The 15398-nt window shown below is 42.6% G+C and overlaps 1 long non-coding RNA gene across 1 annotated transcript in view; it reads right to left on the reverse strand.

Moving 5' to 3' along the window:
* Positions 1 to 1704: 1704 nt before the first annotated feature.
* Positions 1705 to 15398, reverse strand: part of LOC141257950 (uncharacterized) — a 28576-nt gene continuing 14882 nt past the window's right edge. The window contains exons 2-3 of the long non-coding RNA XR_012318138.1: positions 3650 to 3743; positions 1705 to 3255 (exon numbers count right to left, since the gene is read on the reverse strand). This is a non-coding gene — a long non-coding RNA (uncharacterized lncRNA). The remainder of the gene's footprint in view (positions 3256 to 3649; positions 3744 to 15398) is intronic.

Genomic DNA, 15398 nt, shown 5'->3' on the forward strand with positions numbered 1-15398 from the left:
CTAGTGGTAGAAGGTGCCAATCCCCATGGCTTTAGGCAGAGGTGGGAAGTATGTAAGGTGGCTAACAGTCTTGTAATCGATTGGAGGTATGTATCCCAGAGATGGCTGGTCTCTGGGATGTAACCCGGTGCATTTTCTCTAGTGCACGCATGCACTAAGAGGATTAATTGGTGTAGCTGGGAGCCGGGGTACGGGTTGCTAGGAGAGATGGGCGGGTCCAGCAACCCACATACCTCACCTCTGGGTGTGGTTAGCAGCCTATAAAATGGAGGCTGTTTGTTTGGCACATGGTCTGTGTTTGGAGGGAGAAGGCCTCCAGTGTGTTGTTTCCAGACTGAGCTGTGTGCTCTACGCTCACCAGCCTGTGTGACAACAGGTTCGATGTACCAGAGACTTTATTCAAAGTACTGTTTTCCTTTGTTCTGCCTGCACTAAAGGCTGTTTATTTGCACTTTTTACTTTTGCCGGTTTATGAAGTTAATAAACCGCTGTGGACATTTAAAGGAACCTGCCTCCTGTTTGCCTTTCAACCCACCTGAGCAAGTACCATCCCTACAGTATAAATTATTTTTATATATTGGAGATATGTTTTATGTTGAGGTGGTGATACTAAAAACAGTGATTCGGACAGGCTGTGGCTTTTTTTATTTCTATGACTGGACTCACACATCATGCGCCCCATAAAGACCTTTGGGGGCATTTCAACATTAAAATTCTTTGTCATATTGCTGATTTCACATATAAATGGGGCTGATATATATGCTCCAGTGAAGAAACAAATCCAGTCTCCTGCTTGACAGCAAAGCTAATCTGCCACCGCTCGGACCCTGCAGCTCCTGATCCCCGATATCTTTGCTCCAACATGTCTCTTGCTGTGTTAGCCCATGTGCATGCGTCCGCCTATATTCAGCTTCCCGTTAACAACCTGGCCCATTTACCCGTCCTGTTTGACCTCTCTGCTCCTGACCTCGGTTACGTTTTTTGATCCTGTGCTGCTTGCCCTGACCTTGGACCATCTGACTTTGCTAATGTTCTGCCCCGCAGTACCATGCACCCGTGCCTCTGACCCTTCGTTCATCTTCTGCAGTCCCGGGGACTGTCCTGGAGTGGTACCTGGAGTCTAGTTGCGGCAAAGCCTATCCTCACTATCAGAGGCTCTAGTGAACACTAGGTAGTCATAGTCACGCTCCCCTTGCGGGGTAAGTCAGGCCCATGGTGAAGTGGGTCCACACCCACCAGAATTATATAAGTTAACGAAAAGCACAACACGGCAAACTTCTGTAATACATAGAAACGTTTAGTGCAATGAAAATGGAATCCTAAGGATCATTCCACATGAGTATATTTTCACTTTTCTTGCTGGAAATTATAATACATCCCAGAAGGATAAAGAAAAAGATATTTTCCAACCAATCATACCTACTTTATTCTTGAACAGTCAAACCATTAAAACAAAATTGCTTGGCGGAAAATCAGAAATATACAACAGCAGGTACAAGATGCTTTTCTTGTAAAACTTCAGAGCGTGACTATTTTTTTTTTAAAGGAAGGACTAGTTTTTGCAGGACTTCACTCTTTTCTGCAACTCCGTTGATTACACTATTATCCACAGCAAGATTCATACAAATTTCTTTCTCTGCTGCTATCAGCAGGAAAGAAACCAAATGCTCCTGGGAGACAGTTCCTTCGACGGCTCTTGATGGACTTCAGGGTGGAAAAACTTTCACAAGCTACTCTCGTGAAAGATAAAGTCAGTGGGACATTATATGCATCAGTTAATAAATTGAAGCAAATAGCGCACTTCATACATGATGCTCATGACTTATTCATCAGCTCCATTTCTACGTGATCACTTTTTGTACTCTGGTCTTCAACTTGTGCTTCTCTTGCCACCTTGATAGAGTATTCTTTGAGTGCAGATGTTTTTGGCTTGTCCCAGTAAAAAACGAAACTACTTAATTCACAGTTCAAATTGTCAGTAGTGGTGCTCTCATCAAATCTTAGCAAATGTTTGCTCAATTCTTCCTGTGCTAATGCCTGAAGCCCTTTATCTCTGATGTTAGGGACATTTCTAGGGTCCAGACATGCATAGTCAGCAGCATGAAATGATCTTCTGGTGAGAAAACGTCATGCTCTCCTCTCCGTAATTACGTCACAGACAACATTGTGTACTTTTATTTTATAGGTTTTAACAGCATCTATTATCTCTTCATCTTCAATAGACTCACCAGCCATGGTTTTCTTGCTCCTTAACCTTTTTTGAGGAGATTGATCTGTACTTCAAAATTACAATCCTCAAGTTCTTGCAGTGTGTTATTTGTCTACTTAATGCAGTTTTCTTCACGGCATCAAAATCTATTGACAGTTTTTCTGAGATAAGCTGTGAAGATGTCCAATCCACTGGTTTGTAGATACTGTATTTTGACAATGGTGATATCAATTAAAATATGCGCATAAATATTTGGGCTACAATAACTGCAGATATTCCACAACTGTTTGTGCTTTTAAACGTACTTCTGGCTTAGATCTTTGGTTCTCTTGAATCTTTGTTAGTGTGATAATAAAATCAGAATCTGGTTTTGCAAATGATTCAAATATTTTTCTTTAGTTCTGTTTCTAGGCCAACTGTGAGTTGGAATACTTGTGGATAGTCTTCGATGGTCCCGACTGACTGAATTCTACTTGTTAAAACAAAAACCTTATAATCATTCCTTTCTAATGCAACGTTTTGCTTTTTGCAATACAATCACTCACGTGTTCTTGTAAACAGACATCATTCTTGCTGAGAACCAGAACAATTTCCAAAAAACTGCCATGATCGATAGATATGTCCTCTAAGGTGTAGGAAGCCTCAAATTTCCTCCATAGCTACGTCCATGTTTACCTATTACTTTTACAATGTCTATTGTATGTTCTGATATCTGATCTCTTTCCTTGACTTGTTCTTTGCGTACAGACATTTGATTGCAGAGCAGTAAATTACTGATATTTGAACTGCTAGCCTGCAAAAAATTAAGTTTCAGCCCAAGATCTATGCATTATAATTTCTTCATGTTCTTTCATTCTATGGTGAATACATCTCCTTTCTGTCATTATATAAATAAATCAATTTGTTGAAAACCACTTAAAAAAATACCAGGATACTGTGCAAAATTTGTTCTTCACAGTAGGTCAGCCACTTTGATCCATCTTCCTGAAGCCACTTTTTGATCCATCTTTTCTTTATTACTGGATCACTAATGTTTTGGGTGATAACTAAAAAACAAAACAAGTTGACTTGTATTTGGCCCAACAAAATAACACTTTAACCCCTTAACGACCATGACCATGATTATACGTCATAGGTCGCCTCCACCTCTTTGGTGCAGGCTCTGGCGCTGAGCCTACATTTTTCCCGGCACATGATAGCTGATCTGATAAGCTCTCATGTGCCCCTAACAGAAGTGTGTGGAATCGCGATCCACCCGCGGCTGTTAACTAGTTAAATGCCGCTGCCAATCTCTGACAGCGGCATATAACTCACTCAAACCGGATGCACGTCATTAGCTTCGCCCTTCGACGCTCCTGTCACATGATCGTAGGGCGCAAAAACGCCCCCATGGTCCTTAAGAGGTTAAGGGTACAAAGTGTATTTCAAATGTCGGCGTACCCGCATTGTTTTTGAAACAAAAGACACTTCAGGAAAATGCCGGTGGCGTCTGGTGTCTTTCTTGACGGTTTTGCAGTGTCTGTTTCGCCAAAATCTTTAAAACAAAGCACACACACACATACATACATTAGATAGTGTGGTATAGAGGCTTGCTCGGCTGTACACAGAGGTAGACACGGAACACTGTCTTTAAATTTTGGGTTGATTTATTAAAACATGTCATAAACCACCCTGGAGTCTATAGCCCATTCTGCATAATGGCAAAACAAAACAAAAAAAATACAGCACACTCAGGGTTAGCCACACACAGTTCAGAGTTATCTCAACACATGCAAGCTCCTCTCTGGAGCAAGCCTCTTCAGACACTGAACCACACCTGAGTCAAAAGGCTGAGTTTTTATAGCCCAGACCACACCCTGAGGTGGAGATATGCAGAACAACCCCCCGCCCGGTCTATGGTTGTTCTCATGAAACACGCCCTTTTAAACATGGCTGATTAACCCTTTCTGCACCAACCATGCAGGAGAAAACTTCCATATTTCACATCACTGAGGCTAATAACCTCAGTGAAACATATCTCCCCTCCAGTATTCTGCCAGTGACTTTGTCACAATAGTCATGGCCGAAAGTAGTGGAACCATTAAAATAGTCCCAGAAAAATAAGTATTTCTCCCAGAAAATCATTGAAATTACACGTTTTGTTATGCACATAATTGTTTCCTTTGTGTATTGGAACAACACAACAAAAAAATGGGAAAAAAGGAAAATTGGCAATAGTTTCACACAAAACCCCCTTTGTTTCAAGCATGTGATGCTCGTGCAAACTCACATGTGGCAAGTAACAACTGTGGGCAATATGACAATCAACCCAAAGAAATTCAAGCTGTCCTGCAGGCTCAGGGTGCATCAGTGTCAACACGAACTATCCGTCGACATTTGAATGAAATGAAACAATATGGCAGGTGACCCAGGAGAACCCACTGCTGACACAGACATAAAAAAGCTAGACTGCAGTTTGCCAAAATGTACGTGAGTAAACCAAAATCCTTCTGGGAAAGCGTCTTGTGGACAGCTGAGACAGAGATAGAGCTTTTTGGTAAAGCACATCATTCTATTGTTTATAAAAATGGAATGAGGCCTACAAAAAAAAGAACACAGTGCCTACAGTCAAATATGGTGTGGGTCAAAGATTTTGACTGTGTGCAAGGCATCATGAAATCTGATGATTACCAACAGATTTTGGGTCGCAATGTAGTACCCAGTGTCAGGAAGATGGGTGTGCGTCATGGGTTTCCAGGAGGACAGTGACCCTAAAGATACTTCAAGAAGCACCCAGAAATGGATGGAAACCAAGAGCTGGGTGGTTCTGAAGTGGCCAGCAATGAGTCTGGATCTAAATCCATTCAACACCTGTGGAGAGATCTTAAAATAGCTATTGGGAGAAGGCGCCCTTTAAAAATGAGAGACTTGGAGCAGTTTACACAAGAAGAGTGGTCAAAAATTTAAATTGAGAGTTGTAAGAAGCTTGTTGATGTTTATAGGAAGCTATTGATTGAAGTTACTTATTCCAAAGGGTGTGAAACCAAATAGTAAGTTGAGGGTGCCAACAATATTGTCCGGCTCATTTTTGGAGTTTTGGGTGAATTGATGTCCAATTTAATGCTCTGTTTTTTTGTGTTGTTCCAACATACACAAAGGAAAGAAACATGTGCATGACAAAACATGTGTAATTGCAATAATTTTCTGGGAGAAATACTTAATTTTCTGAAACAATTTCAAGGGTGTCAACACTTTCGTCCATGACTTTGTACATATGTTTAATTAAATATGTGCATGTAATTTACTGTGAGTGTATTAATATACTCACCACTTCTCTCTCCAGTTTCCAGTACCATTCTTCTCCTCTTCTCAGTGGCGTTACCCCTCTGCAGACTCTCTGGGTCATGCTGTGCGCTGCGTTACCCGGAACTGGCTTTTATATTATTATATCATTTTGTTATTAGAACAAAGCTCCATAGACTTGCAAAAGTAAAAGAGACTTCTAGCTCATGCATAGAGTGAGCCAGCTAGTTGCAATTGAGGTGACATCGTTCAGAAGCTAAGCAGAAAGGCGCCAGACACCGAAGAGAGCAGCGATAGGTATGTTAATACACTTACACTACATTACATGCCCATATACACACAGTTAATAAAAAATATAAATATGGAAGTGCTTCTTTAAGTTTTATATGCGAAATAGCGGTGGCTTGGTCAAGTCACTTCTTTTAGACGCTTCACGGCTTTCAAAGCCTGAGGAGGTTTAAAAATATACAAAAGATGGAACATGTGCACAGCAACGTCATTTTAACAATGTAGTGCATATGTTCATTCATTTTTTAATGCTTATTGAGTGCTCTTTCAGGGGGGGTTCCAGGCAGAATCTGCCTGAAAGATATGTTGTTGCACATACCCTAAAGTTGGTCTACAAGAAGAATTGCTACTTTGAAGTGGTTGATCATAACTCTTTTCAATAATACATTTCTCAATGTCAACACTCACAGGATCATCTACAACCACTGGCAAAAATTATGGAATCACCGGGCTCGGAGGATGTTCATTCAGTAGTTTAATGTTATTGAAAAAAGCAGATCACAGACATGGCACAAAACTAAAGTCATTTCAAATGGCAACTCTAGGGCTTTAAGAACACTAAAAGAAATCAAGATTAAAAATGTGGTACTCAGTAAGGGTAATTTTTTTCAGACCAAGCAGAGGGAAAAAATTATGGAATCACTCAATTCTGAGGAAAAAATTATGGAATCATGAAAAACAAACACACAAAAGAAAACTCCAATACATCACTAGTATTTTGTTGCACCACCTCTGGCTATAGTAACAGCTTGCAGTCTCTGAGGCATGGACTTTGTAGCATCGGTGTCTCTGCCCCTTGCTAGGCAGAGACGCCGTCCCTCTCACCTCCCCGCTCCTGGCACGGCGTCCTCTAGCGCTTCTCTCCCCGCTGCTTCCGGCACGCGCTCCTTCCCCGGCTGTGTGCTTAGGGCGCGCGCGCGCTCCCCTCTCTTAAAGGGACCGCGCACGCCGTCCTAAGGAGTCCCCGGCCAATTGCCGGAGGACCTCCCATATATAAGGCACCTCCTCCAAAATGGAGGTGCCCGAGCAAAGTTGTTTGCACTGTGTCTGATCTGTGCTTCAGCCCTCAGGTCCCGCTGCTAGCCTGACTTCTCGTCCTGCCTGCCAGTCTGTTTTCTGCCCCTTACCTGCCGAGCCTGCTCACCTGGAGCGCTCACCTGTTACCTGCCTGTTACCTGCCTTGGCTATCTGTCCGCTCACCTGGGAGCATCCGCCTGCCTTGTCTGTCAGACCGCTCACCTGGGAGCGCCCACCAGTTACCTGCCAGTTACCTGCCTCATCTGTCTGGCCGCTCACCTGGGAGCACCCGCCTGTTACCTGCTGTGTCCGTCAGCCCGCTAACCTGGGAGCACCCGCCTGTTACCTGCCTCGTCTGTCTGCCCACTCACCTGGGAGCGATCTGGCAGTTACCTGCCTCGTCTGTCTGCCGGCTCACCTGGGAGCGCCCACCAGTTACCTGCCAGTTACCCGCCTCGTCTGTCTGCCCGCTCACCTGGGAGCACCTGCCTGTTTCCTGCCAGCCTGCCTGGAGACCCTGCCATCACTTGCTGTGACCACCTTCCTGGTAAACCTAAAGACTGCTACTTGCCCTGCTTTCTCGAACTGTGACCACCTGTCTGCTACCAGAGACTTCCACCTGCTTGCCGTGTCCATCCGCCATACCGGTCAGTCCCAGCCATCTGACCCGTGGGAGCCACCTGCTCTCTTACAAGGTCGTCCCCAGAGTAGCACCTGGTCCCTCAGCCCGGATCCTCCCTGGTCACGGTGTCGCTAGCTGCCGTACGACCAGGGTCGGTTTGGGTGGATACTTAGTCACGCCCCTCTGAGTCCCTCCTTGCACCTCGGCACAGAGGTTCCACCACCCGGACCCGTAACAGACTTAATGAGTGACAAACAGTACTCTTCATCAATCTGGCTCCAACTTTCTCTGATTGCTGTTGCCAGATCAGATTTGCAGGTTGGAGCCTTGTCATGGACCATTTTCTTAAACTTCCACCAAAGATTTACAATTGGATTGAGATCCGGACTATTTGCAGGCAATGACATTGACCTTATGTGTCTTCTTTCAAGGAATGTTTTCACAGTTTTTGCTCTATGGCAGGATGCATTATCATCTTGAAAAATGATGTCATCATCCCCAAATATCCTTTCAATTGATGGGATAAGAAAACTGTCCAAAATATCAATGTAAACTTGAGCATTTATTGAAGATGTAATGACAGCCATCTCCCCAGTGCCTTTACCTGACATGCAGCCCCATATCATCAATGACTGTGGAAATTTGCATGTTCCTTTCGTGCAGTCATGTTCATAAATCTCATTGGAACGGCACCAAACAAAAGTTCCAGCATCATCACCTTGCCCAATGCAAATTCGTGATTCATCACTGAATATGACTTTCATCCAGTCATCCACAGTCCACGATTGCTTTTCCTTAGCCCATTGTAACTTTGTTTTTTTCTGTTTAGGTGTTAATGAAGGCTTATGTTTAGCTTTTCTGTATGTAAATCCCATTTCCTTTAGGCGATTTCTTACAGTTCGTTCACAGACATTGACTCCAGTTTCCTCCCATTCGTTCCTCATTTGTTTTGTCGTGCATTTCCTGTTTTGGAGACATATTGCTTTAAGTTTCCGGTCTTGACACTTTAATGTCTTCCTTGGTCTACCAGTATGTTTGCCTTTAACAACCTTCCCATGTTGTTTGTATTTGGTCCAGATTTTAGACACAGCTGACTGTGAACAACCAACATCTTTTGCAACATTGCGTGATGATTTACCTTCTTTTAAGAGTTTGATAATCCTCTCCTTTGTTTCAATTTACATCTCTCATATTGGAGCCATGATTCATGTAAGTCCACTTGGTGCAACAGCTCTCCAAGGTGTGATCACTCCTTTTTAGATGCAGACTAACGATCAGATCTAATTTGATGCAGGTGTTAGTTTTGGAAATGAAAATTTACAGGGTGATTCCATAATTTTTTTCTCAGAATTGAGTGATTCCATATTTTTTTCCCTCTGCTTGGTCTGAAAAAAATTACCCTTACTGTTTCTTAAAGCCCTTAAGTGGCCATTTGAAATGACTTTAGTTTTGTGCCATGTCTGTGATCTGCTTTTTTTCAACAACATTAAACAACTGAATGAATATCCTCCGGGCCCGGTGATTCCATAATTTTTGCCAGGGGTTGTAGTAATGCCCCAAACTGATGCTCAAAAAGAGATTTCTTTTTCTATTGGATGAATGGCTGTTACAGTATCAGGGATACATCACTGTTTTTCCCTAGCTTGATCGCTCTGTGTATCAGAGACAGTTTCTTTAGTAAATGTTTCAAGGTTACTAGCAGGGTCTTATTTGGTGCTCATGCTGCCCTAAGCATTTTAACCCCTTTAAAGCCCAAGACGTACTAATACGTATCTGCGCCCTGGGCTTTAAGAGCCTGATACGTAATGGTACGTCTTTGCAATCGCGCCCGCACACATGCTGTGCGGGCGCGATCGCCACCGGGTGTCAGCTGATTGTCACAGCTGACACCCGGTGATATGTGCAGGGAGTGGTCCCGCACCACTCCCGGCACATTAATGACATTAAGACAGTTTAAACAGTTACATTAGGAGTGAGGTCCCTGCTCGCAAGCTTACAATCTACAAGGAAATGGGGTCTTCGTCTCATCTGTACACAAGACACCTGCTGGCCCTCTAAAAATAGTGGGGGCCATCTGCTGGCCCTCTAAAAATAGTGGAGGCCACCTGATGGCCCTCTATAAATTGTGAGGCCCGCCTGCTGGCTCTCCAAGTTTCAAACTTTACAGTATTAATACAAAAAAGAAAATTTGCCCACCTCAGATGGGTAGCAATATATGGCTATGCAAAGCATAGCCGGCGGCTCACCCTACATAAGTGCTTAGTGAGGGATGGGTGCTGGCCCTCTAAAACTGTTGAGTGAGGGCCGGCCACTGGCCCTCTAAAATTAGAATGAGGGCCGCCTGATGGCCCTCTACAAATAGTGAGGGCCACCTGATGGCCCTGAAAAACAAAAATTTGGACTTTCAGAGTCCCTCCATCATAAATTAAACAGGATGTGTCTGATCATTTCTCACACACCACATGGTCTGATAAGGTAGTAAAATGTTACAATTACATTTACTGGTGAATATTTTTTTCACCGCTGAAAGCAATGCGAACGTGCAAAAACACAGCAAAAACACCATGTGTGAACATAGCCCAAGGTGCGGAGGAGCATTTTTTTCCTCTTATTTATTTTGCTTTTTATACAAGTCATTATCCTGGAAAGAATCTTTCTTAACATTTTCTCCAGTAAAATTTTATCTTCTGTTTTGTATGTTTTATCGTCAGTCCGTAAAAGTGGCGTAATACTCTGACAACATTGAATCCCAGCAGCGACCTGGGATTCAGAGATGCTTCTAGGGGTCTTCCGCATGCTGTTCCCATGCTATTTTAGTGCTATTTCCATCGATTTGAGCAATTTTAAGACCCATCCATACCTCTGTGGTGGGAGGGAAGTGCCGGTAAAAATGCTTGAGTATCCCATTGACTTCCATTATATTTCCTATGCCGAGCATTACGATTTGCTCGACTTGAGTAACGAGCACCGGAGCATTTTAGTGCTCGTTCATCACTAGTATACAGTACAAGAACCACCGAGAAAACGCATTAAAAACGCTTGTTAAGTTGTCTGTCATGTTTCCCAATGATAATCCGCATGTGCTGTGCACATGCTGTGGAAATTTCCGCTGCGAATTATCATTGCGGAAAAATCTGCAGCACAACCATTTCTTGTGCTTAATCGCAGCGAAATCGCCGCCATTGACTTGCATTGAACCACATAACATCCACATGCATACATGTATGCATGCGGATGTCATGCGGTTCAATGCACGTATGGTACCCGGTCTGGAGAAGAGGAGACTCTCCTCCAGACCCAGGTACCATTAGTAAAAAAAGAATTAAACGTAAAAAATGAAAAAAAAAACATTATACTTACCTCTCCGGCGGCCCCCGGTCTCCTCTCCGGTGGCATCCTCTGTCCTCTACGTCCCGCGGTGTTCTGAAAGGGCCTGCGGTGACGTCATTTAGTCATCTGATGGTCACGCGACTGTTAACGTAGGCGGTCGCATGACCTGTCAGCTGACTAAATGACGTCACCGCAGGTCCTTTCAGAACACCGCGGGACGCAGAGGAAAGAGCACACCACTGGAAAAGGAGACCGGGGGCCACCGTAGAGACAAGTATAATGTTTTTTTAATTTTTTACGTTTTAATTCTATTTTTTTTTTTACTATTGATGCTGCATTAAAGCAGCATAAGTTGGTCACACACTATAAATCCATGCCAGTTGCATAGACTTATATTGTGTGACCAACTTATCAAGCACTTTTCCAAGTGATGCTCAAAATCGCTTGGAAAAGAGCTTGAAAAAATGCATGCAAAAACGCTTGAAAAATGCTTATCCCTGGCAGACAAAACGCATGTACAATCCGCATGCGTTTTTTCTGCCAAGGAGATGCAGAAATGTTCAGGAAATTTCTGCTTCATTTCTGCATCGTGGGCACATAGCCTCACTATATTTCAATACATCACCAAAACCGTCAGTTCATGAATACATCACCTGAGCCACCGTCAGTCAATTCATGACTACATCACTAGAATCAATCAGTTCATGACTTCACCAAAACCACTGCCAGTATATGACTACATCACCAGAACCACTGACAATATATGAATACAGTACAGGTGCTTCTCACTAAATTAGAATATCATCCAAAAGTTAATTTACTTCAGTTCTTCAATAAAAATAGTGAAACTCCTATATTATATAGAGTCATTACAAACAGAGTGATCTATTTCAAGTGTTTATTTCTGTTAATGTTGATGATTATGGCTTGCAGCCAATGAAAACACAAGAGTCATTATCTCAGTAAATTAGAATACTTTATAACAAGAGCTTGAAAAATGTTTTTAAAATCTTAAATGTTGGCCTACTGAAATGTATGTTCAGTAAATGCCCTCAATACTTGGTGGTGGCCCCTTTTGCATCAATTACTGCATCATAGCGGTGTGGCATGGAGGTGATCAACCAAACCATCACTGATTATGGAAATGTCACACTAGACCTCAAGCAGCTTGGGTTGTGGCCTCTCCACTCTTCCTCCAGACTCTGGGACCTTGATTTCCAAATGAAATGAAAAATTTACTTTCATTTGAAAACAACACCTTGGATCACCATGTCTGAGTGCTGTTCACAAGTTTGGGGAGGGTCTTAAATAGTCAGAAAAGGCTGGCAAAAGAGATCTTTAATCCACACATGTGAAGCTCATTATTCTTGGTGCCTGAACTACTTCTTAATACTTTTGGGGGACCAAAAAGAATTCTTGTGGTTTGAGGGGTTGAATAATAAATGACACTGTGAATTAACTTTTAACGTTTTTAAAAAAAAAACAAAAAAAACCAAAAAAAAAACAAAATTTGCTGCAGTGCATTTCCCACTTCCAGGCTGATCTACAGTACAAATGTCACAATGCCAAGTTAATTCCGCATGTGTCAACCAGCTAAATCTGCAGGGGGTTGAATACTACTTGTAGGCACTGTATAACCTGTAATATTATACTTTTCAAGAAAGGCATCCAGGCCCTTCTTAAATTTTAATAGTGAATCACTCATTACAACATCATGCGGCAGAGAGTTCCATAGTCTCACTGCTCTTACAGTAAAGAATCCGCGTCTGTGATTATGATTAAACCTTCTTTCCTCCAGACGTAGAAGATGCCCCCTTGTCCCCGTCTCTGGCCTCAGAGTAAAAAGATCAGTAGAAAGGTCTTTGTACTGTCCCCTCATATACTTGTACATAGTAATAAGATCACCCCTAAGCCTTCTTTTTTCCACAGTAAATAGCCCCAAGTGTAATAACCTGTCTTGGTATTGCAGACCCCCCAGTCCTCTAATAACCTTGGTCGCTCTTCTCTGCACCCGCTCTAGTTCAGCTATGTTTTTCTTATACACCGGAGACCAGAACTGTACACAGTATTCTAAGTGCGGTCGCACTAGTGACTTGTATAGAGGTAAAATTATGTTCTCCTCATCAGCATCTATGCCTCTTTTAATGCATCCCATTATTTTATTTGCCTTTGCAGCAGCTGCCTGACACTGGCCACTAAACGTGAGCTTGTCGTCAACCAGTACACCCAGGTCTCTTTCAGTTACAGTTTTGCCCAGTGTTTTACAATTAAGCATATAATTATACATTTTATTTTCTCTGCCCAAGTGCATTACCTTACATTTATATACATTAAAGCTCATTTGCCATTTATCAGCCCAAGCTTCTAGTTTACATAGATCCTTCTGTAATATAAAATTATCCTCCTCTGTATTGATTACCCTGCAAAGTTTAGTGTCATCTGCAAATATTGAAATACTACTCTGTATGCCCCCTACAAGGTCATTAATAAATATGTTAAAAAGAAGGGGGCCCAATACTGACCCCTGTGGTATCCCACTGTTAACTGAGACCCAGTCTGAGTGTTTTCCATTAATAACCACCATGTGTTGACTGTCTTCTGGACATCTGTCAAGTCAGCATTCTTACCCATGATTGTGGAGCCTACTGAAACAGACTAAGGGACCTTTTTAAACGCTTATGAAGCCTTTGCAGGTGTTTTTTGTTAATTATTCTAATTTACTGAGATAATGACTTTTGTGTTTTCATTGGCTGTAAGCCATAATCATCAACATGAACAGAAAGAAACACTTGAAATAGATCACTCTGTTTGTAATGACTCTATGTAATGTATGAGATTCAATTTTGAATTGAAGAATAGTGATGAGCGAGCGTGCTCACCACTGCTTGGTACTCGCCCGAGCATCTCACTGATCGAGATGCTCGGTGCTCGCCGAGTATTTCAGGGTTGTTCGGCGGGAGCTCAGGTCTCCTCCCTGCATGTTTGGCGATCTTTACAGAGCCAATGAACATGCAGGGATTGCCTGGCACTCACTGTAATGCCGTAGCCATGTTGGTTGTGGCATTACAGTGATTGGCTGGAAGCATAGCGTCATCGGGTCTATATCAGACCTGGCGCCGCCATGCTCGTCACAGTCACTCCGGATCAGACAGTGTAGGGAGAGCTGCTGCTGCGTTAGGGAGAGATTTGCTTGTGTATTAGGTAGTGTAGGGAGAAAAACCATACATTACACATATCCATCTTAACAAACAGTCCTTCTGAGGACTAATCCATCTGCAGAGATATCAGGCCGGCAGTGTATATAGGCAGGCAGTGTATATAGGAGACTGCAGTGCATATAGCACAAGAGGCTCCATTCCAATTCTGCCTTCTGTTGCTGTTAGATATTTCTATACAAAGGCCCAGGTCTCAGGGGCCAGGAATACTTTTCTTTCGATCTCAATCCTCATTATTTGCTTAAAAAGCAATCCAGAGAACACCATTTTTCTGGGCCATTTGCTTGTTGGCACTGCAGAATACAGCCAGGTCCTTTCCATATTAGAGAGCTAGAAATCCAGCTATTTAAAACTGTGTTTTCTCCGTCAAACGGATCACATATACGTTGTCAGAAAATACTGCCATTTCTGGCCTCCATTAAAAATTTCTCTCAGTGTGTCAGTGAAGCAATTCACACCAGTTTGCTGTTCAAACTACTTACCTACAGTACAGGCCAGGTATTTAAAACTCTGTTTTCTCCATCACAAAGATCACATATAAGTTTGATCCAAACTCAGTCATTTGTAGTGAGCGTGGAAGATACTGTCCTCCATTTAAAATGGGCAAGGCACGTGGCAAGGGACTGGGAACTGGACGTGATGGTGATTGTGCATGCAGAGGCAGAGGACAAGGCCGTGGGCAAGCCGAAATTGTGCCACAACAAACACCCACATCTTCTCTCCTGACCGCCCTGTCCCAATTTCTAGGGGACCGCAGCACACCACTATTGAACCCAGAGCAGTGTCAAAAGGTTGTTGGTTGGATAGCGGTTAATCATAAGCAAGGTAGTTAAAATATAACGTTTATTAGATATATATTAAAATTTCTTTATATAAAAAACCCAAAGAGCCATATAATGAACCCTGGGTCTTCTGAATTACCATCAACAGTTTATAGCTGTATATACATGCAAACCACACCTCAAAATGCCAAGTACCAAGTATATAGGGTTTAGAAGAGTCAGCCTCAGTTCATCCAGAACATAGAGGATCATATAATTAAATATTACCCTTACTAGTGTTGGTTGACATTTTTAGCAACAATCATATAGAGATACCATGCATGTGCTCAAAAAGATGTATAATAGGTCAAGATAATATTCAACAACCTAGCACATATATAAATCCTGCGACTCATCTCACAGGAGTGTGCAATACATTATCAATAACCTTAGGTATACAATGAAATCCCACATGCCCTTTAACAAAAAGGTACCATGGACTATACAGTAAAATCCCACATGCCCTTTATTCAAAAAAGGTACCGTGGACCATGTCAGGGAAAATCAACAAAGCCTCACTAAGAGAATCCTTCGGGTTATTGTTATACCAAGCATAATGAAACAATCTCACCCAATCCTATAGTGAGTGCATCATGGCTTGATACATCCTGGTG

The sequence above is a fragment of the Phyllobates terribilis genome, unplaced genomic scaffold (genome assembly GCF_046119375.1).
Source record: "Phyllobates terribilis strain yellow unplaced genomic scaffold, ASM4611937v1 Scaffold_3__8_contigs__length_932513732, whole genome shotgun sequence".
NCBI classification, from domain to species: Eukaryota; Metazoa; Chordata; class Amphibia; order Anura; family Dendrobatidae; genus Phyllobates; species Phyllobates terribilis.